This window comes from Psammomys obesus, unplaced genomic scaffold (genome assembly GCF_907164565.1).
Source record: "Psammomys obesus unplaced genomic scaffold, mPsaObe1.curated_primary_1811, whole genome shotgun sequence".
Lineage (NCBI taxonomy): Eukaryota > Metazoa > Chordata > Mammalia > Rodentia > Muridae > Psammomys > Psammomys obesus.
Genome location: NW_026596166.1, coordinates 19,407,692 through 19,434,823, shown reverse-complemented (window position 1 = coordinate 19,434,823; position 27,132 = coordinate 19,407,692). Strand labels below are relative to the sequence as shown.

Below are 27,132 nucleotides of genomic sequence, written 5' to 3'. Positions count from 1 at the left end.
GAGCTGAAATGGTGTCTGTTACAGAGAGCAGTCATATAGTCACCAGTAGAAAGTACAATGTCCAGCGATAGAGACTAGCAGTATGTGGGAGCAGGAGTCTGCTATGGAATATGGCTAGAGGCAGTGCTAATCCTATAGAATAGCAAAAGCTATTTTGCTTTCTGAAGGAAGACAACTCACACATACACACACCAAAAAAAAAAAAAAAAGAAAAAGAAAAGAAAAAAACACAAAAAAAAAAACCCAGCAATATTGTTAGAATGTTTATTTAAATTTAAGTTATGATAACTTAAAAGTTCATTTTGTGAGAATCTAACATAATACACTGTCATCATATATTTATGTACCTTCCCAACTCATCCCAGAAATCCCCCAACTCCCTATACCCATGCAACTTCAACTCATGTTTATGCTCTCTCTCTCTCTCTCTCTCTCTCTCTCTCTCTCTCTCTCAAATCTTTCTGTGTGTGTTTGTGTCTGTCTGTCTGCCTGCCTCTCTGTCTGTCTGTCTCTCTGTCTGAATATCTGTCTGGAATGTGGGGACTTTCCTGAAATATGGACTGTGAAGTATGTGTCACTCCTTTGCAGAAAGCTGACATTCCTTTTCCCAGCATGGGCTGGTGGGGAGAGGGGGAGCTCATGTCCATCTCTCTTCTTCCACGTCTGCATTTTGTCATGCTGGAGTTTATGTAGGTCTTGTGAATGTTGTCACAATCTCTGTGAGTTTCCATTTGGCATTATGTGTCTGGAAAGCACTGCTTCCTTGATGTCGTACATCACCACCCCTGGCTTTTACATTCTCTCTGCCACACTCCGCACTTTTGCATAGATAACTGAGCTTCAAGGGGAGTGATGTGGTGTAGACACCTCATGGAGGGCTGAACACTCCAAATTTCTTTTGTCCTCATGATGGCCATTTGTGGGTTTCAGTGCTAATTGCCTTCTACTTTCTTTTGAAACCCAGAATTACCACTGCAAGTTGATTTGTCTCCCTAAACCTCATGAACCTCAAACCTTGATGAAAGGTTTATAAGACAACATATTTGTCTATCCCTCATACTTTTAACCATGGAAAAATAAGTGGTCAGGAGTAAAAACAGAATAATGCTAGAAGTGGCAGAAAGAAAATAGTTTTAGATATGTTCATTTATTTCTTTCAAGAATACACACTGATTGCCTTTTAATTATATTAAAAGAAAATATGTACATGAAAATATACACTACTGTTATAATGAGTGTTAATTGTAAATATTATGAATTTAATGTCTGTTTCCTTGATTGTACTATTTTATAGTTAGCAGGAATTGGATTATAGTCAAACTTGCCTGAAAATTATTTTATCTCAGTCTCCCTAAATCTGCATCTTCATCAGTACACTGCAACTCTATAATTTGTGAATTGTGGATTAAAATTGAATACAAGAATAACAATCTTAAACATAAAGCCAGATCCCAAATAAGCTATCACAAAAGGATACCATTCATATGTCCACACTGGATTGTTATTCATTTTAAGTTATTTAAGATAAAGCATGTACGATAACTCATATATAAATAAATATTATTATTAAAGTTAATTTTATGAAGCATTTTGTAATAGCATAATTTGTTTATTCTACAAATTCCTACTTTATTTTAAGGTTTTGAGCTGCTTTGGGAAGTAGCTATTTTTCTTTTTATAATTAATGATTATATACTTATAATTTTTTACTCATTTTTAAATGTCATATCTGGGACCTCTTAACAGATATGAATAAAAATGAGCGTCTATCCAAGCTCACTTAAAAATACTGCTTTAAGGGGTATTAGGAATGCTTACTAAAAATGTACTACTGATGTCAGGTGAAAACAGACTTGATGTCAATGCCCGTACTGTCTAAATACACATTTGGGATCAGATCCAATGCTGCAAAATCATTTCAAATATTACAGTATGTGTGGCAATATTGCATTTGTAAAGTTATTCCTTTAGTTGTTAAGTTATTCCTTTAGTTGTTAAGTTATTCCTTTAGTCAATTATTTTTTTTTGTAAAATGGAAAAAGTGAAAATATTCTCTCTAATTTTTGTCTTATGTACTTAAAAATTAAAAAAAAATAAAATCATAAAATTTCATCAGAATGAGCTCCATTTACTATACTTGATTGTAGGTTGGTGTGAACCAATAGTGATCCTAAGCTTTGGTTGAGTCTTTAGATAGGTAGAAACAGCTCGCTTCAGTTGCCTCTAGATCCTCATTTAGGGTTGACGACCCCAGGGCTTTCCTCCCTCCACTTTGGCATATTCACTGGCATCATCCCTGCTCCGCTCATGTTTGGGCAGTCATGCTGGTGAGACTGTATAGGTGTGGCCTTTACATTATTAGTAAAGGGAGAGTGCACTAATTGGTTGTCCAGTGCCGAATGCTCAGTCCACCATTACACAAATTGGTGCGCTGTATTTAGGAATATAGGCATGTGTATACATATTTCTGTGCAATACTAATTAATACAAAAAAGAAGCCATGAATTTGAATGAGAGAGAGGAGAGGCAGTATAAGGGAAGCCTTAGAGGGAGGAAAGGAAAGGAAGAAATGTAATTGTACTATAATCTCAAAAAAAAAAAAAAAACCTAAAAAAAAAAATCTTCAGCATTTTTTCCTGAGTTGATGGCAATACTTATTTTCAAAGAATACCAAAAATGTTAGGAAGCTATGATAATTTTCTAATTTCAATGTCATTCTGAAATGTCCCTTTGTCTAATGTAGTTTTTCCCGTGGTCTTTTCATGTTCAAAAACTCATGAAATCAAAAAGCTTAATACAAGGGAAGGACATACAGTAATAGGCTTCAGATTTTACAGAACATAATAGTAGAATCATGAAATTTTCAGGCCAAAGGAGAATTGTGTACTTCTCTAAGAAGCACTAAATCAATCATAGTCCTGACACTCAACTCAATGAGTTTCTTCAAGGGTGTGGCTGCTTGTGCCTTGCAAACTGACTCTCAGAATTCCATGTCTTAATAATGAGTATTAGAGGTAACAAGGTGATCCCGTTCCTTTTGAGCTACAGAATTTGATTAAAAGAAAATAAAAAGTTTCAGTTTTGACTGCTTAACTTAAGCATTAGCTAATCTTCTTATACCAGTAACCAAATATCTTATAAGAAAAGAATGTAAAGGAAGGAGCTATATTTTGACTTAAAATTTAAGAAGAAACCCAGACCATGATGGTGAAGGCATGGCAGCTGACTCTGTAAGTGATTATATTGCAGCCATCTGCAGTAAGGATGCAGACAGAAGGGGCAGGAAGTGGGTCCAGGTGATTAAATTTCAAATCGACACTAGATGCTCACTTTTCTCCAAAAAGTCTCATTTTTTTTCCCCAAAAGGTTTCAAACCTTTTCAAATGGCATCACCACCAGGTGGGAGCCAACTTATTTAAGTGTATAATCTGACAAACACATTATTGTAAAACTTTAAACAGATGTTCTTTCTTTATCTATAAGTTGCTTCCAAAATGACAGCTGCAAAAGAAAAATCTCATAGAACTCAAATATTTTAGGTTTGAATCGTCCTATAATCTCTTATTTTTCTCTAAATTATTTTGGGTCAAGAAATAAAAAAAAATCTGAACATCGACACAAATACAGTTTTCTTTCATTGAAAATAGATTTTTAATGCAACATATTCTGACAATGGTTTCTCCATTTACTCCTAGATTCTTCTTACCTCCTCTCCCATGCATATCCATGCTCTTTATGCCTCTCCTTAGAAAACAAACATGCATCTAAATAATATAATAAAACAACACAACACAAAAACAAACAAATCAGAACAGGTAAAAAGAAACAGAAGAAAAGTCACCAAAGAAAAAGCACAAGAAACACATATAGGCAAATGAGTTTTTAGACACAGGAATCCCATAAAGCCAACATAATTGAAGCCATAATATGTACTGACATTGACAGCTGTGAGTTTCTATATTTGTTCTCATCTTCTTCAGGACAAAGCTTCTCTGAAAATGGCTGAGTAGGTCACTGATGTGAGCATGTTATGAGGAGTCATTTTGTGGCTGTGTTCCTTCAGCAGAACAGTAGTATCAGGTATTACCCTAGGTGCCTGGCCTATCTGGTCTCAGGGTGTTGGCCACATGAACAGTGTTGAAGTATCTATCAACACAGGAATATGAGAATGTGCCATGATAGTTTTCTTTTTTTTTTTTTTTTGGTTTTGCTCTAATTTTTTAATTAAATTTTTATTTTTTATATTAGTTACAGTTTGTTTACTTTGTATCCCAGCGGTAGCCCCCTCCTTATTCCCTCCCAACCCCTCCCTTCTTCCCTCATCTCCTCCCTGCCCCTCTCCAAGTCCGCTGTTAAGGGAGGTCCTCCTCTTCTTCCATCTGACCCTAGCTTATCAGGTCTCTTCAGGACTGGCTGCATTGTCCTCCTCTGTGGCCTAGCAAGGCTGTTCCTGCCTCAAGGGGAGGGAAGGTCAAAGAACCAGCCATTGAATTTATGTCAGAAATAGACCTTCTTCCTCTTACTAGGGTACCCACTTGGATACTGAACTGCCATGGGCGATGTCCGAGATGGGGTTCTAGGTTATATCCATACATGGTCCTTGGTTGGAGAAATAGTCTCGGAAAAGACCCCTGTGCCCAGATATTTTTGGTCCTTGTGGAGCTCCTGTCCTCTCCAGATTTCACTAACTCCCCCTTCTTACATATGAATCCCTGCACTCGGCCCAAGGTTTGGTTATGAGTATATCAAGTCTGCCTTGATATACTGCTAGGAAGAGTCTCTTTAAGAGGCCCTCTGTGGTAGGCTCCTGTTACTTGTTTTCTCCTACATCCAGTGTCCATCCCATTTGTCTTTCTAAGTGAAGATTGATCATCTTACCCCGGGTCCTCTTTCTTGTTTAGTATGTTTATTTTTTAATTTCTCTAATGTATCATAAGTTACAAAAGGTAATGGCTGGAGTGATGGTTCAGCAGTTAGCAGCACAGGGTGCTCCTCCAGAGATCCTTGGTTTGGTTCCCAGTACTCATGTCACGGCTCACAAGCACTTAGAACATCATTCTCAAGGCATCTGTCATCTTCTTTTAGATTACGTAAACATATGAAGTGCACACAGACAAACACGCAGACAAATACAGATAAAATAGACTTGAAGAAACAATATATTTTCAATAATTAAAAAATTTAAAAGGTATTATTTGCACATTCATGGCTCTCTGTCTTGGCTAGTATGCCTAATATGTCTGAAAGATTCACAAACCTACATGTTCAAATAAATATCGAAGTGTCAAGATTTTGAGTCCAATTTTGAAAGTTAATATATGCAGCCAAATGTTAAATTGAGATGTCTTATCCTTTAAGTAAATTTAATGATCTAACAGGAATTTACCCTTGTGCCATAATGCGCTATGTAGTAAAATGTGAATGATTAATATAAGAAAATTATAATTGTTTCAAAGAAAGCTGTTGTATGCTTGGGAAACATGAAAGCCTGATTCATAATTTTATTTAAAGCTGAATGTGAGCGATGAACTTAGATCAGAGTCTTAGGGATAAATGGAGGAAAGATAGATGTAAACCTCACAATTCTCTTGGCCCTTGAAAGACCACACGGATTTGAAATTAGAGGTTATTTTAGAATGAAGGAGTAGTGTGATCAGTACTGGAGGAGAGCTTATCATCACATTTGCGCATAAGGGATGGAGTTAGCTTTTTAAAAATGTGGTATAAGTAGGCTAATAATGGGAAGAAATATGTTAGAATATTATAGCTTTAACAATTCTTATTTGCTTTCTGTGACATTTTAGAGCTTTTCTGTTGGGAAATTGTATTGCTGGAAATTATAGGACCATCTAACCCTATATTGGTTCTAATAAGTAAGATGGAAGACTGTGTAAGGTGTAAGGTGGGAGACTGTTGAAAAGCACCGTGGAGTTGCCATTAGACATAACCAACAAAACTATGAGTTCCCACCTCCACTACAGTTAATTGATGGGGATGTTCAGTGCATTTTCATTTTGGAAGTCTTAAGACTGTCCTTAATCCATTGTGGTCTCCCTGGTTATGGGGCATTGCTATGGCCTGTCTGCCTTCAGTATCAGTTACAGTAGTTAAGGAAGTTGAAAGTAGGTGAACACACAAGTGATGATGTCTAGCAAATTCACTGTATATTGTTACCTACTCATGTGTATCCGATGGGACAGAATATTCCCATATACAAGAAACTACACAAGGAAGATTTATCATTGGCTAGTAGAAAATAGGTGCAAAAACTGTTATGAGGGACAAAGGATCCATCGTGAACCTATCCTCCAAAGCTCATGGAAGTTGCTTAAGGTGGTTTGACTCCTGACTGCCTATACCTAGTAGGGCCATGTCTATGGAAGACCAAACGCTAGAACTCTGGGTTACACACCTCAAAGCAGACAATTGACTACTGAATTATAGGTTAACTAAAATATTTACTATTATATTCTTATTACTTTGTATTTGAGCAGAATTTTCCTTCATACATGGATAACACTGCTTACAGAAGCCATAGGTATTTAAACAAAAATTGTACTGCCAAGTATGGGATATATCTCTATTATGAGTTGTTGTCTAGGAGCCTACCAGAAATTCTGAAATCCATAAATCATTACTTTTGGTTACTCATCAAATAATACAGCATTTGTTTAAGGTGCAGCACACAAATGAACTCAGCTACAAGTAAGCTGGAGCCCTCCACAGTACTGGCTAGCACTCACAGGACTGGAAGGAGCTATGCAAGTTGCTGGTGGAGAAAAGGTGTCTATCTTTTTGTCCAATTGTAAATTGTGAGTGAGTACTAAAGTACCAAACTGCCAAGAATGGCCTTTCTACTAGTACAATTGTTGAACTGGAGACTGGATACTTGGGAGTATCCAGTCACTTTTTGATTGGATTTGATATCCCCTAGACTGAAACAAACAAACAAACAAACAAACAAACAAACAAACATCTAGTACTGTAAGCCTGAGGATGAACTTATTCCTGACACTGAGCTAAAGACATTTGTAACCAAACTGCCTTCTAAATACTTACAATCACACCCGTAGGCCATCTCTTTAGCCTTCCTGGCCATAGACTTGTCTTTATACATTAGGCTATGGTTAGTAGAGACTCATAAGTGGACAAAGGATTAAAGAATGGGTGATCGTTGAATCCTCAGCACTAAAAGTTATATCTGTATTACCACTTTCATGGCCCAGGGAGTGTCACAGAAAAATGGGCCAACACTTTAAATGAAATAGAGGATAGAAAGGAGTCCAATGAAATGTTCTCTTCTAGAAAAGACAGGGTTTATAGAATCATCAGGTCACAGTAGGTATGGTTACCTACGGAAGATCTCTGCATGTGTACACACACACACGTACACACACATTATGAACATAGGAGGTGGACTGGCTGGGAACAAGAAAGGTGATCTGTTCATAGGTGCAGGAGGTCCATAGGAGAAGTATTATGACTGTATCCACAAGACATTACATACATGTGTGGAATTATCAAAAACTTAATGCGGAACAAGTAACAATTTTCAAAGAATACCTTGTTTCTAGAGGAGACTGGAACACAGCTAGTCTGTCCCAGTCATTTTTCCATCCTCAGAAGATTTCCCTCACAAGAGGGTGATTAACAAGACCTGTGATGTTTCAGAAAATCCCTACCTGTCTGGGAACATTTTACTCCAAGAATACTCAGAGTTATCCTTGAAAATGACAAGAAATAAGGAGGAATTGTTTTTGCTTCAAGGCTATGAAGTGGTCTTTTGGAAGGGTCCTGCCTAGTTTCTTGATAATAATTAAGGGAAGATGCGCTGTATGATAGGCCTTCGTCATCATAATGTAGGAGAATTACGTAGTTTCATGTGATATATTCTGAAATGTTTTGCTCTTTGAATGCATAAGCACTACCAGAAGTGAATTGGAGAACATGAGAATGATTGTTTTCTGTTTTCTTAATGTGCTTTGCTCTTGTCTGTTTAATCCTAAAGTCTAAGCACACTTGTTTCTCCTTCTTAAGAGATTCCTTCTAAATTAGCAATTCCAATTCTTATTTTGCTGTCCTAGCACAGTAAGAAGTCAAGCAGGTTTGGGGTCATCCTCAGTGAGCTTCCTGCGTGGGCTCTTGTATGCTCTATGTTTCTGTTTTGTTCTGAGCATTGTGCATTTCATTTGGAGATTTTTATGTGACAGTTTGCTTACTGATAAATAAAAACTGTAACTTGAGTGTAACACAGCTCAAAATATGGATGAGCTGATGATTTTTTTGCCTTTTTCAAGGACCTCTGAATGTGCATGCATTCTCTGGAGACTTAAGGAAGATTTAGGGGTCTTCTAGGTAGGATCAAATATTCTCAGCTCAGCACCTGGAATTGTTCCACAGTGCCCATCAGCTTCACTGTGTAGACCCAGAAAACTTTCTAGATTTTGCAAGAAACTAAAAATTAGAAGTAAAATGTCACTTTTCTAAGTCTCAGATTTCCCACCATATGAACACTAGACACTTGTTATGAGTGTTTCTTATTGGACCTGCATTTTCCTCATGACAATGTTAGTCCTATAGACACATTTCTAGCAATGAGAATAAACTATCCATGTTGATGACAGTTTGACTTGCAGAAAGAGGACTCTTCAGCTCTAAGACTTTGTAGATGAAATATCTTTTGATGTTGCACCTGCCTGTCTTGTTTTCACTGGACAAAAACAGAGTAAGTTATGGAATCTAGCCCTACGAAGTGCTGTACAATTTCTCATAAGCTGCATGGGGAATTTCCTGGAGTGTCAATAATCATTTCCGTCCTTATCATTGGTAGTATCTAGAACTTAGGGACTTATCTTCTTTAGGCAAGCTTTTAGTTTCTTCTCTAAATATATTTGTAGACTAAGTGATGAGAACAATTTAGTGTGAAATATAAAAACGGTTATCATGTCCTAATAACAACCGAATTGCCTCAACGTGCAAAATGAGTAAAAGACATTAAAAATATTTAACCTAATGAACTGCACTTTATTATCCAGCTAATATCACTTAGTGATTCTTTCAGTAAAATTCACATTCCAGGATATAATAATGTTAGTTTCTAAAGTTTATTTCCAGTGGATCTCAGTGAGTTGAAACTGGTTTGAAAAGTATATATTCTAAGTTATATGTGATCATGTACAGCTTTCTATAAGTCACAAGAAAATATCAGATTAATTTAAACACCGTATAAATAATTATAAATGCTTTATTAAGTATTTTAGTATTTAAAATTATTTGTATATGATATTTCAATTGTAGAAAAATTGGTTTATTTATATATTTAGCAACTTTTTAATATATCGTTTAGCATAGGTTTTGTGCTAATATAGATCACTGCAGAAGTATTGTGAGGTAAGAAAGTTTGAGATCAGTACTGTTACAGTACACATAAGAAATTTGTCCAGAATATCTACCTGAAAATAGCAAACATGGAACTAAATTCTGGAGTAGTTTGTTACTGCTGGAGTGCTAAAATAATATATTTTCCCAAAAGAATCAATTTCATCTGGTAGGTTTCAAAAATCAAGAATCCATTATGTTCCTATTTGTGGCCATTTTTTTTTGAGCGCTCACTTAATAACACAGTTTTATCCTCAAAGATGAATATTATGGTAAATACTTTTTATAGCCCACATTCAAGCTCAATCTGGAAATCACAGATAAAGCAGTTAATTTATTTCCTGTTCCTTTAACAAACTAGAGGACATAAGTCTTGTCCTTTATTAGCCAAATGTTTCCCCAAAAGGAGCTCGTAAATGCAGATCCATTTATTTTCAAGGTTGAGTTGATAGTTTCATCAAAAACACATGTCCTAGGAAAGGGGCACTCTAATTCTGTTGTTTACTTGTTTGTTTACTATTACTTTATTTATTTGTTTCAATTTATTCATTTTGTATCTAGACTGTAGACCCCTCCCTTGTCTCCTCCCAGTCCCACCCATCTTACCTCTTCTCTCTTTATGCCCCTTCCCTAGTCTACTGATAAGGGAAGGCCTCCTACCCTTCTATCTGACCCTAACCTACCAGGTCTCATAAGGTCTGGCTGCATGCATCATCTTCCTCTGTGGCCTGGCAAGGATGCACCCCCCAGGGTGAGGTGATCAAAGAGCCAGGCACTGAGTTCCTGTCAGAGACAGTTCCTGTTCTCTTTACTGGTGGATCAATGGAATTGAATGGAGGACCCAGAAATAAACCCAAACACCTACTGATACTTGATTTTTGACAAAGAAATCAAAACCATACAACAGAAAAAAAGATAGCAACTTCAACAAATGATGCTGGTCTAACTGGGTGTCTACATGTAGAAAATGCAAATAGAACAATATTTATCACCCTGCACAAAAGTAAATTCCAAGTGGATCAAAGACCTCAACATAAAACCAGACACACTAGATGTGTTAGAAAAAAAAGTGGAGAAGAACCTTGAACTCATTGGCACAGGAGACAAATTTCTGAACAGAACACCAACAGCACAGGCTCTAAGATCATCAATCAGTAAATGGGACCTCACGAAACTGAAAAGCTTCTGTAAAGAAAAGGATATTGATTCTGTTTTTGCCTGTGCAATCTTTATCTGTATGTTTGTATGAGAGTATCCTTTACACTTTCTACACTTATATAGTAATAAATCATAAAAAATGACTCACCTACCTCATATGATTCATAGGAAGAAAATATTATTTTAAAAGTAAAATTGGAATGGATCCAGAGTATGTTTACTGTCTGGAAAAATTGCTATTAAAATAATCACCTATAATAAAATAGAATGTCGATAATAACCAAGACATCCGTGTACTGAGTGTGGTATTTCTGGGATCAGAGGTGAAAAATAAACTGAAGTCATAGCTTAAAGGTGAAAATATATTTCACTGCTCCACTGAATACAGGCTCACAGGCTGAAATTGGTGCAGAACTGTTCTACTTTATTTTGGCTGCCAATGCAAACTTATTAAAGTGCTTACGATGCTAAAGTAGGACGGAATAACTAATTAAAAATTTAAGAACAATAATTGGTAAGTACAAAGCACTATGTGTTCATGCATATCTACGTGGAAGTCGCATCTCTGTTCTGAGATGATTAAAGAGATGTCATTTCTACCATAGAGTTGTTTCTATCCTGATCTTTGTAGTGTACCACTCTACTTCTGTTATTGCCTTTGAAAGAGCAATACAAATATAAGATTAGGACATTGTAAAATTAAAAAATGAAATTCACAAAATAAGCCATTTCATTCTTAATTAAATGCGTCTCTCATTTTCACTGATTAACCTGTATTGTGATAACACACAGAGCTCCTTTTTTATTGCCAAAGCTATTACACAAGTACATAACATTTGTAAGAGACAGATAGCAGCAGCATTAAATATTGTCGGAGGTGTTTGTTTCTCAAATTTCATTATCTTTTATGTGGTATCATGATTTCACACCTTCATCTTGGAAACTTGTAGGATTTGCTTTCTTTTTTTTTTTTTTTTTTCATTTTGGTCACTGATGTCCATCAGAGGTGAAATATCTGAGATTCAAACAGTATGCATAAAACATTGCCTTAGGAACTGTGTGAATCTCTGAGTTAGAATCGCAGGAACGACTATTTGAAGAAAGAACATAAAAATTTAAGATGTAGAATGGCAGAGTAGAAAAAGAAGTTTTTTTAAAAAAATTACACTCTCTCAAGTGCACATTACATGAACTGTGGGTTGATACCCTCCATCCTGATGTAAAGCCACAGCACAGTAACTTGAGATGTATTTGATCGTTCCGGAGACAGGAAGGTCTCTTTGGAGGGCATTTGAAAACCTTATTCTGAAGGTCTGGGAAGGACATTAGATAGGGCACATGAAATATTAACTATACACTCAGGCATGTCGGCACTCTGTAGAGAAATGACAATGCGTGTGATTATGGATTTCATAAAGTGGATGAAATAAGCCTACATCCCTCTCTTACTGCTTTAAAGAAAGTATCACATGCATCATGATAAGTTACTCATCTGAAAGGCTAATATTTTGAATAATTTAAGGTAAATTATATTTAGTTATAATATTTTCAAAATTTCCAATAAATGCAGCATAATAATAAATTTAGTATGTTTTTTATTTTACATATACATAATTATTTGTCATGGAATATCTTTTCTATAAGTGCCTATACAGATACATACGGTTTACACTGGATAATCAATATGAAATTAAACATCAGATTTTTCTTTAAGTTCCACAAATATACTGCTACTGTGATGATTATTAGTTCTGTGGTGTGCCAGGTTAATACTGATAAAGTCCTTGTGGTCTGATAGTGGTTCTAGTTTAGATTTCAAAGATTTTAAGGTGAAGAATAATTACACTGCCCTGAAACATCAAAATGTGAAGATTTAAAACATTACTGTGTCAAATAAGTATCCTAGGTTTCTTCTGCTTTCACAGTGCAGCACATCTTCTTGATGCTAATAATGAGTGCATCAACATAAAAGCCTCTTGAGAGAGAAAAATGTACATCGATCACCATGTATGTTTCTGTAATTCCTTGAAGCTATTGACAGTAACCCTAAACCATGTCATATTTCTGACAACAGATTCCTTCCGTATGTTATTTAGTGATTTATAGCTGGGCATGGGGCGGGGTTGCAGAGACTGATGAATCAACCAAAGACTATGCATGGAGAGGATCTAGACCCTCTGCTCAGGTGTAGCCTATGGGCAGCTGAATCTCCAAAGGGGTTCCCTACTAAGGGGAGCAGGGGCAGTCACTGGCATGAACTTGGTCGCCTGCTCTATGATCACCTTTCCCTGGCAAAGTGGCCTTACTATGCCACAGAGAAAGAAGATCCAGCCAGTCCTGATGAGACCTCATAGGCTAGCATCAGATAGTGGGGGAGGAGGTCCTCCCTCATCAGTGGACTAAGAGAAGGACATGGGGGGAAGAAGAAGGAGGGAGGGTGGGACCTGGAGAAGTTGAGGGAGGAGATACAGATGGGATAAAAGTGAATATATTGTGATAAATGATAACAATAATTTAAAAAGAGTAACTAGAATTGAAAATACCTCTTATTGTATAAAACACGTGTATGACCTTGTATTTGAATGTGTTTGTAACATTCAGAGAAATTCCATAAATATTAGACACAGTACAACAAGAAAACCAGTACTTAACATAAACATCATAATTTTTTTTATCACCAGTGTGCTGAGATATGCATGCTGAATGTGTGTGGCTACAAAGTACATTTCTATCTGGTAGAGGATATAGATTTCAGACTGAAAAGTTGTTTGTGTTACAATCTGAATTCCATTTTTTTTTTCCGACTTACTACAACACTCCTTTGCAGTTCATGATTTTCCACTTGAAAAAGAGAGATACCATGGTGTTCCTCCAGCTTAATGCACGTTGCACAAATAAATGGGCAGCACAAAGAGAACTGCCCACAAAGCTTACAAGGGCCTATGTTATGCACATTGGTGCCCTACCTGCGTACAACCGTAAGCCAACCCTAAGCCAGCACTGAGAAAATGCCCAGGAAAAATCTCCCAGCTCAAACTGGAACTGTCTCCTTATTGTTTAGCTACTCTCTTTATAAGAGAGGGTGAAAAACTTGCGAAGCTCGGTATCTGTAAAGAGCAGCTATCATGAAGGGCTGGCGTAGGTTCCAGAACTTGAACTGGGTATCTCACTTCTCCATTTTTAATGGTTCAGGTCAAATGAAGATAGCCAATATGGATTGCTAGAGAGATTCTTTGCTTCATGATTCAGAGATACTTATTACTTTTAAACTTTTTTTTTAACACTTGACCTCTAGAATAAAAGACTGGAGAAGATGTTTTGTTGTTTTGTGCAGTATTTTATATAACTTGACACATAATTTCAGTGCTGGGTAAAGTTAAACAATACATATTTTGCTGTATTAAAACATATACCATTTAAATGCAAAATGCCTTGTTATATTTGTGTGATGATTTATAATTCCCTGTCATAATTCATGCTATCTATCTTAGAAAAAGGCATCAGAAAGAATAGAAGCTTTATGTTTTCCCAGTGAGAAAGTCATAACGAATTCATTATTAAAGCTGTTTTAATGAACTTGTACTTCAGAAGCAAAGATTATTATTGTATAAATACATTGTTAGAAAGATAATTTAGGGTTAACACAGGTGTGCATTAATGATTTCTTCATAAAGTAAATGAAGACAACATACAGTGTGAGAAGTAAAACATTATTAATTTAATTATATTCTTTCAAAACATACTGAATAGATGAAGCTGGTGAGCAAAAGAAACAGAAACTAAATGCATAAAGCTGCTGAAAAGCCACTACATCCCAGCTCCACTACAAACACAGTTTGAATAACACCATGTCCTATGATAATTGTCAGGGGGAAATATTTTGAAATATACTTCATTTGAAGTGTATTTTTGAAATGCAAACACTTTCTTAAACAGCCTACCTGCCACAAAGACAGACTATGTATGCTCGTCTGTTCACGTCTTGTATATTTTGGCATCATTTGTTTCTGTGTTATTAGATCAGTTATGAATTCTTCTACCTTCCGTGTCTTCCAGTTACAATGCCACTTCACATTGCCTACAGACTGTTCTTTCTGAATATATCCTGTGCCTCTTCAGTGGCAAACAGGCATGCATAGTCATGTATTCATGCTGTGTGTAAAGCTATTCAGTTTAGTATGTTTTTAAAACTCTCATTTCTATGTTTTCATTCTTCCTCTTAAGATATATTTGCAGCTCTGTGCTTGCAATTGTGATTACTTACTTACTGTCAGCTCAGATCATGTCCTCCTCTGGTTTTCCTTGCCATATCAAAGAATATCTTTTACTGAATATAGAGCCATCACACATATTAGTAAATTGCTCTGTCTTAAAACTTTATAAATTAAGACCTTGGGAGATAAAAAGAGAAGTAATTAAATGATTTCTCCAGTTTGACATCATGGTTGAAAAACAAATACTTTTCTAAAAAGTGGTCTGTGGTTGCCGTTTTTTTTGTCATTTTCCTAATATTTTAAGATTTGCAGATTATCTGATATCCTCATACTTTTAAAAATCGATTTTAAACATCTTTTACAATTTCATCATTTTTAATTTAAATTTATTTGTATAATTTACTCACTTTACATCCCCATTGTAATCCCCTCCTTCATCTCACTGTCCCACCCTCCCTCCCTCTACCCTATTCCTTTCTCCTATTTCTCAAAGAAGGGGAGCCCTCCTCCCCTACCATCTGACCCCAGCCTATCAAGTCTCATCAGGACTGCTTGCATCTTACTCTGTGGCCAGGAAATGCTCAGTGGGAAACATTAGCTCAGATGGAGAGCATGCAAGAGGGTTTAAGCACAGTTTCTTGTACATTTCCCACTCCTATTGACAGCAAGTATTGATCACATAGATAAGAGATGGTGGCTGAATAAAATAGTACAATTTGAAATCAGCTATAGAAAGGTACAGTGATGATTAGGCATTTAATAAAAAAAAGAATGGTCAAGCCAGAGGCCCACCTGTAGCCAAGCAGTGCTGGCAAGCAGAAGACAGCCCGAGGCCTGCCTGCTGCCTCTGAGCAAGTATGTGGTAGAGATGTGGGAAGGAGAGAGAGGCAGAGAAGTCTGTGCACTGTGAAAAGAAGCAGAACTGGAGATGAGATGACAGTGAGGAACAGTCTGATATTAGACATCTGTGCTGCCACCTGAGGCCGTTGTGATGCCTGGCCATTGCTGCCCTGAAGGTCCATATCTGGGTCGCTGGGCCTACTGCAGCCATGGCAGTGCTACAGGAAAGCTGGTATGCTGACCAACACAGCTACCATCCAGACCCAGATATAGAACTTTGAATTGACCCACCCCATCATCTACCTCATCTATGAATTGCGGGAGCCTATTAAAGGGCCAGTCCCATAGATCCAAGGCATCAACAGGATATCCCAGAGGAGTCCCGATGAGAATTCAACATTGATAGTGTAGAAGAAGCCAGAGGCCTCAAACTAGACCAATGACGTATTGTAATGAACCTTTCCAACTAACGCTGTCTGGACAAAAGCGTATGCTGTGTGACATCTCGTGACACACCACAGTTTCATATGCCAGCAATATAATGAATAGGTGATGGAAAGGCAGGAGAGACAATGAACAGAATGGAAATGCACAGATGAACTGGAGGTGTCACAGCCGTGACACACATTACAGAAGGTTACAGTTGAAGGAGGAACAGGTCATTGCCCGAAAGGGTTGGCTAGATGTTTATTTGTTTATTTTAATTTCAATTTTATTTTTTATTATCTTTTTGGGAGGAAGGTTACAAGGGTGGAGGGTAGATACAGAAGTACCAGGAGATGAGTAGAACTGGGGCACTTGATGTGAAATTCACAAAGAATCAATAACAATTACTTTAAAAATAGAATAATAATTTCTGGCAAGGCTTGAGGAAAATTACATTTTGTTTTTCAAAATTTAATAAAATCACAATCAACATACTCAGGGATAAAAGGGAATGGTCAAAGTCAATAGAAGTGATGAGTAAACTAAATTTATTTGCAGTTAATATGTGACCCAGTAGCAATCAACTTGAAAGAGAATTTATATTAATTCTTCCTTGGGAAGGTAATTTGAAAAACTTCACTATAAGGCAACCTGAAAATATGCATAAAATATGAATATTAGTAACTGCTCTTTAGTTTATACAAGCATCTTGGGAAACAGTTTATTAAATTGCATATTTAAATATATTTATAAGGTATATTAATCAAACATAAACAGTAAATATTTACGGTATTTTGTTCATCGTAGTTAAAGTGTATTGTTATACACACATATTCAATTACACATTAGAACAGGTCATCCAGTACGTGATCACAGATTCACATTTACATTTTGAAAAAAAAATACCTGAGATAGGAGGAAGAAAAGGAGAAGATAATAGAGGGGAGAAGAGGAGAGGAGAGTGAAGGACAGGAGAAAAGAGGAGAGGGTACCAGAGGAGAGGGAAAAAGGTATAATTTTATATGAAAATGGCTGAAAATATATGACTAATGTTATTAAAATACAGTGCATCTACCAATATTATCAATTTTTCTCTTTGTCCCATTTTAATACACAAAAGCATAAATTAATTTGAAGTTGAAAGAAGATAAAGCTATTTATAGTAGTGTTTCATTTTTCTTTCAGACTTAAAGACAAAAAATATATTCTGTGCTCTGCTTATGGGAAGAATGGAATTGTGCAAATTATTTGCTATCACAGCACTCTGCTGACTAACTCGCAACCACAACCAATTTGAGGTTCCTGGTGGAAACTTTTAATGAGTGTTCAGATTATGCCACAATAACACACTCATTTCACTGCCCTGAGATGGCAGCTTCTAATTCTGGAGTTGTCTGTGACAAATGCTGAAATTCATGAGCAGAATATCCTCAAGCTGCCCTTCTGAGTTGTTCTCTGAAAACCTTTGTTTTCTTTGCTTAGAAAAGTGCTATAAATAACATCAGCTATAACAGAAAAGACAAACAGAACAAGATTAGAATCTGATATATACAGTTACACAAAAAACTTGAAATGAGAGACCAACCATTAAGTGGAGTTGTTCTGTGATGAACTCAGTTTTTCTACAGAGGTATGCGTCTGAGAACCTGTGGAGATGACACCACAACACTGCATTAAAAGGAATGAAAAGGGATAGCTAAGTAACAGTACACTTAAGATTTCACTGTACGCTCATTTATTTCTTCTTTCTTTCTCTTACCACTCTTTCCTCCATCTCTCCATCGCTCCTTCCCTCCCTTCCTCTCTCCCTCTTTCCTTTTTTTTCCTCTGTCCTCCTTCCCTGTGTGTGTGTGTGTGTGTGTGTGTGTGCACATTCGTGCAGACACCCATGAACACAAGAGAAAAGTTCCAGATCTCCTGATGCCAGAGTTAAAAGCAGTTGTCGGCCACCCAGTGTGGGCTCTAAGAACTGACGTCGGTCCTCAAGCACAGAGCCATTATTGCAGCTCATATTGTTTCCTTAAAACAGTGCAGTTTAGCTACAAGTGAAATCAAGCAAAGTATGCTGCATCGACTGGCCGCTCCCCTTACATGTGCTTGTTTACCACAACTAAAATCGCTTAAATTGTGTAACAATAGATGGCTTCAAATGAATGTCTTTTTGAATAAAGATAGTTGTCACTAAGAATTGAGCCCAATTGAGTAGTGACTTTTTCAAACTTAATTCTTTGTGTAACCATTTCTTTTTTATAATTCTACTATAGTTCCTAGACTACAATGTTAATTTTGAGGGACAAAGAAAAACTAATGATTTTCTGAACAAGTAAATTAATCATTTAAGTTGTTTGGTTAATACAGTCAATTAGTACATGAAATGTTAACGTGTAGTGTAATGCATGATATGATCCTTCTTACTTTTTATCTTAAAGTAGCAGGTTTGCATTCTGTGATATTTCTAGTAGTATAAACATATAAGTATAAATAAAGCTTCTGGAGCCATGGGATGTGAGTCTTATTCTTAGAGAAAAGTTCCAAGCAAGAAATTTAAGTCTAAAACTATCGTAGTTTTAGCAGATACAACAACTCGATAACATCATGTATACAGAATGTACAATGAAAACAAAAGCAAAAACATGTTAGGACAGAGCTAAAGGACTTCCAACTTTTCCAACGTTGAAGAAACTTAAAGCAACAACTAACTTCAAGCAACAAATAAACAACAACCAAACCAACCAAACAGGTAAACAAACAAAAACCAGTAGATCATGAAGTGAAGTACCCCTTAAAGTGTAGAATCTAGAAAACATTAATTTTCAATATGAAGTGTAATCAATTTTCAACTGTATTGAGTAGCTAAATATGTTGAAAACAAATAAAGCTGGCTTCAGCAAAGTGTTGGCCTACGATGATTCCATTAAAGTAATTAGATTGGAGTGTTGGTCATTACTCTTACAACACCACTTTGTTCAGCAATGAAGAATGCAGGATGAGCAGTAAGATACCTAGAATAGAAACGAATTTAAAAATTTGCCACAACAGGGACAATTATCTATGGTTGGAGTCAAAAGTATACTGCAAATAACTTATGATTGTGGGTGTAAATCTGTGCATGGTGATTAAATTGGCTAGTATTTGATGGTTTGAAATGAATGAAATATATTGTCTTGAAAAAAATAGAAAGTTTGTAATAAAATGAGGAGAGCTTAGTACAAATTCTCTGAGTAGGTCAGGGAGTTTGTGAGCCAAATCACAGTGGGAGATAATAATTGCTGGGGCAGGAATCGGTCTACACATGGCAGCTCCGGAACCTCACTGATGCTGTCACCGTCTGCACTAACGGAATGATGATATTCCTTCTTGGGTCCTTCACTAATTAACTTGTGATAACATGGACATTTTCTAACGTAACATCTCCTACAATCATTGGCCTCTCTCTCTCACTAAAAGTCCTTCTTCAACTCCACCCCTGTGGTGCCACTGCCACTTAATGGGGATCATAAGCAGAACCTAAAATGGCAAAATGGATTTTACAGAGGACAATGCAGCCAGTCCTGATGAGACCTGATAAGCCAGGGTCTGATGGGAGGGGAGGAGGTCCTCCCCTATCCGTGGACTTGGAGAGGGGCAGGGAGAAGATGAAGAAGGAAGGGTGGGAATGGGAGGGAATGAGGAAGGGAGCTACAACTGGGATACAAAGTCAATAAACTGTACTTAATTTAAAAAAATTAATAAAAACGAATAGTGAAAAGCCAGCGAACATGGTCATTATTGCTTTCATGAAGATTTGGGTATTTTTAGACAACCTAAGGCAGCATCAGTGATTAGGAGTGTGCACCCTGAAATCATGTGCCACAAGTTTTTTTGTTTGTTTGTTTAGTTGGTTGGATTTTTTTTTGTTTGTTTTGTTTTTATCATCTAACATGCTGCTCTATGTTGCTCTAGTCCACTCTAATGCTTACTGATCCATTAAGTTACTTTGTTTTTGGATGCTATTGATTCTGTGTCCTTACATGCAGAATCCTACAATATCTATCTACACCTTGGGGTTATTAAGTGTTCCTCTTATTTAGGATACTTTTTCTTAAGCATCAGGTACTGGTATAGAGCATGTCCATTTATAGATACAGACAACAGGCAAGTTCCCTGCTTAGTTTTAAATGTCATAGAGAAAATAGACTTAAGTTCTTCAAAACTGGCGGGCTTATAATTTGAATATGTATGGAGCTGCTGGTGGGTTCTAGGGAAATGGAAGCTAGGTGATGGGGGTAATGTAGGGAGGTAACTGCTTCATATAGACCGATGGAAGGCATATGCACTAGTAATATTTTAATAACAACTTGAAGCCTAATGGTGATGAGAACATACTTAGAAAGAGAGGTTTCCATATAACTAAACAGTTAGACATAACCCTTGGGAAGGAGAGACATGCCTGGATGATCAGCTGCTTTTGAGGCTGACAAATGGGAAGGCCTTATTGAATGTTGCAAACAAGATCAGAGCCCCCAGGGAGATCACAGAGAAAGCTTATACTCCAGCTCCGGTGGGCAACCACTGAAAGTTCACATAACAGTAAGGGCATCATTTATTTTATGATTTAAAAGCATTCTGGTTCATGGGTTAGGGAAGAAGGCCTGATTAGGGAATGAACACCTGGAAGGATCCTGCAGAGGGATTCTGACAAGAGAAGATATGGAAGCAAGACTCAGCAAAGGTCAGGGTCTAGATAGATTTGAAGCTAAGGACAACACAGTCTGCTGAGTTAAATTTGACTATTAGGAGAATAAAGATAGTCAAGGTCAGGCTCTTTGCTGTTCAGAAACTATAGCTTTCACTGTTAATTGATGAAAAACATAGAAAAGTACCTAATGCAAAATGAAAACTTAATACTTTTTTTTTTTGTATTTTAATAATCATCAGGTATTTTCTACATGGAGCAATGTGTTCTACAACCTTGCATTTGTTTTTGTATTTGAACCTGTGGATTCTAAGTTGCCTTTTACCTTAATGCTGTCTCTCTCCATTAATAGCTCTTTAGCTAAACCACTATCTCAGACTAAAATCAGCATATAGTTCACAGTCACTGTGTAGCTGTGGGCAGTTCATTAATTTCTCACTTTCATCTCCTATGAAACAACAATAATGACATTTACCTTCCAAGGCTATTACAAAAATTAAAAATATCCAGATTCAAAGATGAAAGTCACTACATTGTATGAGTTATTGCAGTTTTTGTTGTTGCCTGTACTCTGTGAATGCTCTTTATGCTAATCCTAGCCACTTAAATCCATCGGAGAGATTAATTCAAGTACTTAGTCATCCATGCTGAGTTTTATTCTTGTTTGGTAATATTTGAATGTTTTATTGCTGAGATTGATTTTTTATATATATTTCACATTTGGAGATTTATTGAGACCCAAGCATCTACTGAATCATTTTTAGAAGATTTTCAAGCATGATGAATACTGAGTTCAGAAAAGGAATGAGTTTGTACAGTTTAGTGTGTGTGTCTCAGACTCCAGCTGAGCAGTGTGTTATAGATTAGTGTCTAAGTATCCCCAGCAATGTAACTTGAAGCAAGAAAGAGTACAAAGGAAGGGTGAAGAAAGGTTGATCGCTGGGTACAAATTTATAGTTAGAAAAGAGAAGTAATTTCTTTTCTTCTATCAGTAGTATAGTGACTGTATGTAATAATAATAGTAATAATGTATATGTTGCAGAAAATCAGAATAAAAGGATTATTATATCTTTTCAACAAAAAGTGATAAATGGATGGAGATACTTTCTCTGCTTTGAATATTGGAATTGCTATTTCAATAAAAAATCTAAATATCAAGCTATATACTTGGTATTTAGTTAGATTATCAAAAAAGAGCTACAGGAAACCGAGAAACCTAAGTTTTAATCTTTCATCCTTTATTTCCAACTTTTCATTCTTGCTGAGACTAAAGTTTAAAAAAACAACCCCTCCCAAAAAAACTGTCATTTCTAAAGCTTGTATTTATCAGTTTGAGTACTCTTCCCACACACAGTGTTCTATGTAATGATTCTGATGAGCTCAAAATACTTTCATATATCAGTAATGCTTCATCTATCAAGTAATGCTGGTATCATGATTCCTAATTTACTAAGTGAAAGGACCAGAAATAATTACTCTCAGTGTCTCCTCCATTTTTTTTCCTACATTATTTGCATTCTGAAATTTTGGTCACTTGAACACAGAACTATTTTTAATCTCAAAACATCTAAACCAAAATAAAGCAATGTGAAATGTTAGCATAGACATTTCTTTGTAAATATTTTGCTTGAAAAAAAAATGAGGTTGTATCTTTAATTGTAGGATGAGAACACATACAGAATAATTTCATAAAATAGCATTTTTAGTCATGGTTTGTAGATTGATCAACTATTCCCCTGGATGTATATTTAAACATCATCTTAAATGGAACTAAGCAGGTAAAAGTTTTCCATGATGGTTACTGGAATTAATGTTCTTCCTTGACTTACCACAGGTAGACGTTCAAAAGACAGTCTTCAAGTTAGGCTGCATAAGTTATGTTTTGCATTTGGTAGGAAGATCCGAATGAGAAAATCCATTGCAATTAACATGTAAATTCCCTTTGAAACCCTTTGCTATTATGCACAAAGCCATTTAAAATATATGAGTGCTTATAACTTGTTTGGCGATATTGTGACCTTATGATGAAATAAAATTTATAATATACTGACAGGCATTTCTAAAAGACTTTCTAAAAAGTCTTGAAATATTTATGAACTATTTTAATAAATCTTCTATCTAGCTTCTCCTTTTTATCAAGAGAATCCTATGGAATTTCTGATGGATCTTAAACACAGTTATTATCAGGAATACTCATCTTTCACAAGAAGATTAGAAATAAGAAATTGAATAATGTGAAATAAACTCTGAATGAAGAAATTCTGATCAGCATATACATTTTCTTAAGAGATTATCATTGCATCTATGCATAAATTAATTGTTTATGGATCTGTAAATTTAAAAACGCATGTTAAAACAGAACTATTTTTTCTTAAAGCTTATAGTGAAAAACCTTTCTCAAAATTTTTTGAGATTATTATTACAGCAGTTCTCTCTTTTGTTTTCTCAAATTTTCTCACATACCCCTCCTTAATGTCCTTCAAATTCATGGCCTCTTTTTACACTAACTATTACTGCATGCATACATGTATGTGTACCTGTGTGTTTGTATATATGCATATGAATGAGCACATACATATATAACCTGCTCAGCTGTGTAATGTTACTGGTATGTATGAATTCTGAGTTGACCATAGGGTATTAGATAACCAGTCATATTCTTTCCCAGGGAAGATTATTTCTCCTGCTCTCAGCTTTCTTTAGTTGCCTGTAGTTTTTTTGTGTAGGGTTATGGCCCTGTGGGCTTTTCCCTGTCAACTTTGTTGTGATTTTTGGTGTCATCCTTGTTCATCTCATACTTATAAGGTCATTTTGGTGAGATTCTATGGGTGTAAGTTTGGGAAAATTGTATCATAGGAATCAGCAATCACTCTGCTCCACTGTAGACAACTACTCTTTGTGATTGTTATTTACCATATTGTAAAAAGCATCTGTCAGTAAAGCAGGTCCTTGAGAGATTATCAGACTAATTTTCCAGTTGTTGGCACTTTTTTAAAAAATATAATTATAAGTGGCAATTTTACCTGAAACATTCCTGATGACCATAAAACTGGCACTTACACTATCTTCCTTTAACCACAGAATAATTAATACATGTAATTTTATCTTCTCAGAGAAAGTAATGAATAATAATTCATTGACACTTCTGGGTCTCCACTGTTCACTTTCTTGGAAGCTTTTGTGAAATCATAGTTTATAAATTATTTATCGTACTCTTACATTTCTTATGTGTGAACAAAAGAGATAACATACTTCTTAAAGCTCTGTCTCTGTACGTGTGGCATGCTGTTATTCTAGTCAATCAAATTTGTGATTTTTATCCAGTTTTGTTATAAATATTGTGTTTATGACTTTTATTTAAAAAGTGAAAACACTATTTTAACATAAGCTAAGCCCCGATGTTTCGGTGGACTTTTTTTTGAGGAGGTAAGGGATAAATTTAAGACAGAGTATCACTGTAAAAAAAAAAACAAAAAACAAAACAAAAAAAAACAGAAACAAAATAAAACAAACAAACAAAAATAAACAGCCTTCAAACTGTAGGTAGCTCAGTTTGGCCTTTTATTCATGATCCTCCTCTCAGGCTCCTGAATGCTGAAATTACAGGTTTGTTCCATTATTTACATTTTAATATATGTAATTTTGTTTGATAACTAAACAGGCAACATCTTTTAGAGCAAAGATAAGTTATTAAATTTAGTACAATGCTAATTTCATTTACTTAAAAATTTAAACATTGTCTTTCTTTTTTTTTTTAAGCTAAGATATTTTCATTATTTTTTTCTTAGTTCCTAAATCTACTTTATCTTTTTATGGCCAACTCTATTTTGTTTTGCTTTTCCCGGACAATTTAATCAAAATATTTGAGCATTTGGAAGGCAACAGTTATTATAAGATGGACTGCAGTGCACCATAGTCAGTAGATGTGACTTTCTCATTCCTGATGGTGAGAACACTTCCCAGACTGCCAGCTCTGTAATACCTGTGAAGAAATCCGGCTTGCCGAAATCATGAGATGTTTATCCTGTCATTACAGATACTAGAATTATTGGCTATTCATATTGATATCAATGTAACCAGATAAATTATGGGTTACATAATTTAGTTTTTCTCCAGTGCTAAACAAATAGTATCCTGAAGTGCTTACAAAGACATTGACTTTTTTGGCCAAGTGCTCAAGTTCTGACCTGTAAAGAACTGATTATTACTCAGAACTCAATTGATTATGATAGATGTTGCCTCAAAAAGGATTAGATTCCCTCTCTCTCCTTTCTCTCTTTCTCTCTGTCTCTGTTTCTTCTTCTATCTTTCTCTCATATGTACACACACACACACACAAGTACACCCAATAGTATGTTTATTTAGAGTAAAAAATTAAGTATGTCAAAATATATGCCATTATCTAGGAAATGGAGAGAACCTACCTGATGAATGGATAATGTAAGCATGGTACATGTACACAATGGAATAATATTCAGCTATTAAAAAAGTGAAATCATGAAATTTGCAGTTAATGAATGGAAATAGAAAATATTTTACTGAGTGAGGTAAACCAGGCTCAAAAAGACAACATGTTTTTTTCTTTATTTGTGTTGTCTAACTACAAATTTTTAGGTATGCGTATTAACCTGAAAAATAACAGAAATAAGAATAGTAAATGGGGACTGGGATAGGTGGTGACCTAGAGGTCCAGAGAAGGAAATAGCAATGCACAATATTAAGAAGGGGAAAGTTGAAAAAAAAAAACCAAAACAAAACGTGGTGGGACTTTAAGTTGAAAAGGGCAACAGTGAAGTAGAGGGATGAAGGATGAGTGTTTGAATCCATTCTCCATGTGGGTTTCCTAGTAAGGGGAGAAGAGACAGTCCCTGACATGAACTCTGCTATCTGCTCCTTGATCACTTCTCCCTGGTGGGGAGACCTAGCCAGCCCACAGAGAAAGAGGTCCCAGGCAGTCCTGATGGGACCTCATAGGGTAGGGTCAGACAGTAAGTAAGAAGGACTTTCTCTATCAGTGGAATAGGGGAAGAAGAAGGAGGGAGGGTGGGGCCAGGAGGAGTTTAGGGAGGGGGATACAACTGGAATACAAAGTGAAAAAAAAATTGTAAATAATAATAATAATAATAAAGAGAAAAAAATAGCTTTGAAACATTTGTTTAAAAGTAAGACATTCAGGAAGAAGAGATATTGAATAAATATAAACTGTCTCTCAGAAATGCATACTATTTTATAATATGTATAGTATAGCACTTATACTACATTAAAACATACTATATATAATAGTAATTATACTATTCAGAGTATAGTATATGTATAAGAATAGTACATAATTTAGGTGAAATTACAGAATTTACACCACTTGGGATGATAAAGCTTCCTCCCAAGAACATAGACAACTTAACTAAATCCCCAGTACCAGGATTAAAAAAAATCTCCTTTTTCAGTTATTTTTTAGGAGAATTCTAGGAATTCAAAACTAATATAAGCTATTGCCTTTGCCTCCCAGATTTTGAAGTTATGTCTTTATTGCTGAATACATCACCCATTTTGGACTCAGAAGCCTTTTCCTGAGTACTGACTTTTATAGTACTGAAAGGTACTATTCAAGCTGCCAAGGGAAAGAAGCAACCAGTGGACTTTTTCTGCTTTGAGACTTATGGAGCACAGCAATGACAAGGATGGCAAGATACACCCAACAGTGCAATAGTGACACTTGCATCTTGATGATAACCAACAGTTATTTAATTATATTTAAGGTTTGTACAATAGTAGATAATTGATTCCTGGCTCGAAAGCCTAGCCAGCTACCAGTGTCTGGCGAGTTTAGAGAACCTAGAGAAGAACCTACTATTGCCACAACAGTATAGTTTCTAGTTGTTTTCTCAATATTTATCTACTCTCATACATAAGTGCAGCCATCATTCCTAATCACAGAAGCTTCTCTTTGTTGTACAGAGAGACCATTACAGAAATCTATAACTGGTTAAAGATGCAGAGAACAACTGTCAATGGTATGGGATTAAAATACTAGCATAGAATAATGTGGCAAAACTAAATACAAATTACTGTTCTCCACGTAATTAAAACCAAAGACACATACAAAACAAGGCCAGAACCAATCTCAGAATGGAGAAGGACATGAGCATGAAGTCTTACCTGTGGTCAAGGAGGTATTTGCAGCGGTCAGCTACTGGGAGATTGGGTCAGTTATCTTTAAGAGTGAAGCTCTTAGTTGACCGTGCTCCAGTGAAAGGCACCACACTCAGGAAAATCTAGGCAGCACAAGCTGGCTTTGTTAGCAGAATGGTGGTAGAGAACAGAAAGTGTGGAAAGTGGTGTGTCTGGAGAAGGTGCAGAAGGGCGGGTGAATATGATCAACACGTCATACCAAATTATCAAACTATAAATTATATATACATATAGCATTTATGTAGTGAATAC

The 27,132-nt window shown here is 35.9% G+C and overlaps 1 protein-coding gene and 1 pseudogene across 2 annotated transcripts in view; one reads left to right on the top strand and one right to left on the bottom strand.

Moving 5' to 3' along the window:
• The window catches only part of Lrfn5 (leucine rich repeat and fibronectin type III domain containing 5), a 321,290-nt gene that overhangs the window by 25,307 nt on the left and 268,851 nt on the right, over positions 1 to 27,132 (top strand). The window lies entirely within an intron of this gene.
• Positions 18,940 to 27,132, bottom strand: part of LOC129667660 (40S ribosomal protein S25-like) — a 48,626-nt pseudogene continuing 40,433 nt past the window's right edge.